Raw genomic sequence first — 6,000 nt, forward strand, 5'->3', positions numbered from 1 at the left:
ATCCCTTAATTAGAGGGCAAACATACTTTAAAAAGTTGTGAAAATGGCAGATCTACAAGCTCGCGACGTGCTGTGAGCTTGTAGATCGACTATTTTCACTAGTTTGGGTCCCGGGGAGATATCAAATGTATCTTTTGGGTCTCGAGCTAAAAAGTTTGGGAACCACTGCTCTGCCTCAACAACAGACACAGAAGAACAGCCACTTTGAGTTTGTGTTATGGGATGATGAGGAAAGGAGGGAGTGAGGAATTACAAAACCCCAGATAGATTTAAGGTTATGCACTTGCACTTGAGTATTCTTTTTTCTTGTTCACACAAACTTGTTGATCTTTTGTACGAGACAGAACAATGAAAGTATAGTTCCCCAGAATATTACTGTATATGGCTCAAGAATAACCCTCACAAACTGGTCATCTATTCTAACAGTCTTATTTAATTTTTTATAATTCTTTTGGGGTTACATTTCAGTTTTTTTTTTACTGTTATTTTACTTGACCATGTCGTAATAGGTGCTTAAAGTTATCTTTTGAAGTCGAGCATTTATTGTGAATGATTGTCATGGCTCCTCTCTACATTTCAGACAGATGCCCAGCCAATGAAATGTTGACACCAATTACTTGTTTATACGAGGTGGACTTCAGGCATACCATCTAATCTTCTCTTGAAACACAATTTCCAAGGTATGAAATGAATCTCAAGTCAACAGCATGGACAGGTTCAGTGTCTCCTGACAGCAGAGCAGACCTTTGTTTACAATTATAAGATATGATCAGGACAACACCAGTTCAAAATGGAACAACCGATGTTTATAGCTTTTGCATTTAAATTACTTTTATTTTTTTTCTAAAGACATGAACGGTAAGAAGTAATAGTTAAGATTTCAAGTCTGGAGGCACAGCTAGTAAAGTCACTGCAAACATCAAGTGAATAGTACATCCTTATTAGATTCAGGCTTACTGTTTGGAATTGCTCAGTGAATATGAAATGTCAAGAAACACCATTGTTGGAAACATCATTATCTATGAGCAGTTTTGAAAGGTAAGTGAATAACTTGTTTTAGTTGTTGACTAGAGTGTTCTGTGTGAATGTTGTGTGCGTCTGCCTGTGTTTGCCTCCGGTGTTTGTGATGCAGCTAGTCTTAAGATGTGCACACACAGCATGTCCTTTCCCACTCAGCTGCATAACACTGACAGCTCCAGCAATTCTTACTGTTTTCATTTGACTGCAAATCCTTCAGCCACTGCTTTGTAAATGGTGTGTGCTCATCTATAAAACTCTCGTAAGAGGTACGACGCACGCTGTAGGCCTGGGTGACCACAGCTTGACTGCAAGTCAAACGCCACTTATATTCAACAACAGCCTACATGTTGGGAATATACTGCACTTCGGACCTGACTTGAACTTGTTCTTTTACTGAGTTCTTAGCTGCCATTTGGTTGTACACTTTCATAAACTCCCACGTCCTACTACTTAACATATAAGGCGTGGAGCGTGGATAAATGCTCCTGGAGTGATATAAAGTAGTTCTGTAGTGTCAGTATAAAAGCTAGCCTCATTGCTTTTGAAACGAAAAATGTTTCTGTTTCCCATGGAATTTTGGCATTTTTGTCGGACACATTTGTTTTGCAGGGTCAGTGTTTAATGCAAAACCAGATTGACTGAAGAATCAACCGAATGCCATTTTCTATTCTACCAACTTCTCCTTCGGTAATATGTGTGGGGATGAAAACAGCCTTGCATGATATTGCCAATTCAGGAGGAGGATTTCCGAAATGTCTGACTCCTTAACATGTGTGGCATTTGAGGCCTGCGGGTGTTTTTGCATTTTTCCTTAATTGGGGCTTATTTAACCTCACCTGGAATACCTGCTTTCACTCTGCTGTGTGACCTTTTGTGAATTAAGATGGCAAGGCAAAGTCAGAAGTAGTCGACCCTATGGTGCTGTAGCCAGGAGAGGCTGCTCCATGACTAATTAGCAAATCTCACCTCTCTCAAAGGTGAGAAAAAGAAAAAAACTTCTTGTGCAGGGAGAATGAAGAAGACGAGTAAATACCCACCTGCTCCAAATTGTGGTAACCTAATAAGTCTCACAGGACTTTGAAAGTGAATATTTCATATTTCACTGATCTCCAGCAGCTTTTCTGCTTGTTTTAGCCTCATATTTGTCTCTCCATGAGACGTCTGAGAGGGGCGAAGGGGGAAAGACAGACTGCAGGGTCTCTTTCTGTCACACAATGGCGTGGAAAGGTCAGGCCTAATGAAGTCGGGGGTGTGACCCCAAGTATTCAGTGACTTTGCACGGGCCCCCATCCCACTGCTTCGCCCACGCCGGTTAATCCCCGTTTGATCCTAATTGATAGGCATTAACATGATCCTTATCCAGGAGCCGTGTTTTGTCTTCCGCAGCCCTTCTCTTCGGGTGTCAGTGACACAAAGTGTGAAAGCGTTAAACCAAATGTGAAATTGATATTTTTTATGTTTGTGTGCTCAAAACCTGGCCGTGTTCTAAACACTGTGCGTCTGGTGTTCAGCACTTGGCCTCTGAGGCTCTTAACAGGACTTAGCATATGACCTCTAGAATCCTACTGTGATGTGAACGGTAACAGCCCACTTTAAGTTTGTTTTGCTTCGATCCCCCTTTCATCTTCATCACTGTCCTAAGGGTGATATCACTACCTTTTAAGTAATGACTAATTGCCCACTGTTATCTGTATTGAGTCCTTCGCTTTATGCGGACGTCGTATATGAAGGAACAGATATTGCATGAGTTTGAAACGAATTAATCTGCCCTCTTATCGTACAGGCCTCTTTTCTCACAGCAACTTTGTCTTTTTCTTTGAGAAATATCAAGTATTCATGTCTTATCTTCATGAGATAAGAGTTAAAATAAGCCTTAAATAGCTCTATATTTTGTATGTTTCGACCCACATCAGGTCTTCATCGAAACATAAATAAGCGTACCGACTGGGAGCAAGTCATTTTTCAGTGTGCGGACTTTTCACCAAATTTTGACTAGTTTGTCCTGCACCAGTTTTTTCTAGTGGATGTGCAAGCTCCTTTTCTTTTATCAAATAGCTTTATATTCCCAGAGTAATAACAGGGGTCTCCCTCTCTCCAGCTCTTTTGATAAACAGAAAATACATTTTCAGGTCAGGATTCCAATTCAATCCAGTCAGGAGACAGAACTCGTAAGGATACAGGATGAACAAGTGAAACTAGAAGTGACGAAACAAAAATAACGAGCAGAACATTTTTTAACTGGAACACTGTCAAATTGAAGCTAAAGAATGATCTTGATGGAGTTCTCTCTCTGTTGATCGGATGTCCCACCTGTGTCCCACCTGAAAATGTATTGTCTGCTTACTAAAGAGCTCAAGAGATGGGGAGAACCCTTTAACAGAACAAACGCTGTAGAAATGATTACTGTCAGAATAGAGCATTAACGCTTTAACAAAACAACAACAGAAAACAAAAAAATATCACTTACAGCACTGTTAATTGTCGTTGTAATGTGTCCTTTTTTGGTTGGCTTAGTTATAGTTTACTTTCAGTTTACAGTTTGAAGGTCATTTGTCTCAACTTAAGGTCTCAATTTCATTATAAAACTATCACAAATACAATGGAATAAAAAATAGTTTTCTCACAGCAATGTACAGTACGAGAGTGTGATGGCAATGTACAAAACAGAGTAATATATGCGCAATATAGTGTAAGAACAAAACTTTTAAAAGCAAAATTAAACTTTGATAGAGGTTGGGATTGTGTAATAACATTCCCATGATGTTACTCCAAATATTGGCGATATAATTGCTCCGTAGTTAAAACAACTAATGATTCAATATATCCTCCCCGCTGGCTTACATTGTGCAATGAAACAGATTACAAAGTAAGTACACAAACGAACACAAAGTGGATTCTGACAAGGTATAAAATGACAAAACTGGACGTTTGATTCGACTGGACTGGATTTCTTTTGTTTGTTTACAATGACTGATGAAGGTACTATCGTTGTTTCTCACACATGCTATTACAAACATATATATATGTTTGTAATAGCGTGTGTGTATATACATATATATATATATTTATATATATATATATATATATATATATATATATATATATATATATACACACACACACACACACACATCATATAGTAGCCTATAATGTTTTCCTATACAAAAAAAATCTCAAATCTGAAATCAGGTTAGCAAGCTCACTATAAGGGTTGTGAGAGTAGCAAGCTTTAGTTGTTGTGAAGAAAAAACTAAACACGGTATAGTTTGTAATTGATGTGGAAACTTCTTAATGGTCATTCTTACATTAAGTTGAAATCAGAGTTCTCGCAAGATTTCATCCCAATTGTTTTTGCCTGTTTGGTCCTATTCAGTTCTATATTAGCAAGATTCCACTAGTGCAAACAACATTGCATGCTATGGTGGGTGAGGACGGCATTTATAGCCTACTTAAAAAAGTCTTAACCTTTTTGAAGGTTGAGTCTTAATCCATTGAATGTAAACTTTAAGCAGGATCTCTAAACTTCTGCATCTCTCTGAAACACTGGAGAACTAACAGGGGTTTCTTAACCACATGAGAGCTACCGTCCTGATCCTGGGCATGTCATAATGGGCGAACATTTGGCAAAAATCGGCGAACATTCCCCGAAAATAGCAGATCTACAAGCACTCTGGCAGCGCATCACACGCAACAAATTGTGAGCTTGAAGATCTGCTATTTCCGGCAAATAGATTTGGTGTAGAGGGGGAAAAGGGAGGGGACAAAGTATAGACCTCTGGGGGACCCGGTCAATTAAGTATATAGGATTTAAATAATTATTACATGCGTCTATTTCAGTGTTCGTGTTTAGTGTTTCTCTAAGTTCTGCAAAACCAAATCCAAAATTTTTACATTTGCACCGCTTTGTGTTAATTTGTGTTAAAACAGAATGACAGACAAAAGTGGTGAGTCAAAGTGCAAAATTATGGTGATCCGTTTGACAGGTGCTAGCTTAGATTGTTGATTGGAGTCAAATCCACATCCAGATTTGGGATTTTGGAGAATTGGAGTTTTCGTTTCATTTCAAAATGCTATCCAGGTCACCAAAGCCATTGATTCAGGACTTCAGGGAAGGTGTGGGGAAAGCAGGTGGGGGAGGGGGTCTTGTTAGTTCAGTTAGCTCAGCAAATGTAGAATTCAAGTCATGGCGAATAGCAGCTCCAAAGTTTGGTAAATATTGTTTAATTTTCTAAACAAACACATTTGATCGCCATAACCACAAGTCGTTTGAGCTGCAGCTAATTGTTATTTTTAATTAATTTATTGTAAACAGTTTTTCCCCCCACTGTGTAACATCCATTTTAGTAGTCTTTTTGGCAACACCTCCGGTAGTTCCATTGTCTGTTTGAACAGCGATTCCCAGAATTCAGTTTGAAACAAAAATACAGACAAATTGCTCCAAAGCGATTGCTGCTGCTATAGAGCAGTTTTTTTTTACGCAACAACAACAACATTCTCAGAAAGGACATGTACTGTATTCATTTTTAATACATAATTAAATCAATTTCCGTACATTTCCATAGTCATTTTTTGGCGAGTGTCCGGGGCAGACACTCGTGGCTAAAATTAGTCTTTAGAGAAGTTGTCAAAAACACATTATGTGGAATGGTTATTGTGAAAAATACACAAGTGAAAGATTATATCAAAAGAAAAAGTTACACAGCATGACTTTCAATCACTTAACAACAATTTACAGACCATTCATGTCCACTTGATATGCATAATATATGTCCTATCCATATTACGCCGTTTCCTTTTCAAGTACAGTAGTTTTAGTTTCACCACAGTGATAGTATTTTGAAATGAATTGTAAGCATGATACGTCCACATCATGCGCAACAGTAAATGCAATGAGACAAGAAAAAAATGCATTTTCCTGTTATTTCTGACCATTTGATAAAGCAATTAAGACATTTTTCAAAAAGAAAATTATTAGAACAT

Source organism: Gymnoscopelus braueri (genome assembly GCF_963280865.1).
Source record: "Gymnoscopelus braueri genome assembly, chromosome: 21".
NCBI classification, from domain to species: Eukaryota; Metazoa; Chordata; class Actinopteri; order Myctophiformes; family Myctophidae; genus Gymnoscopelus; species Gymnoscopelus braueri.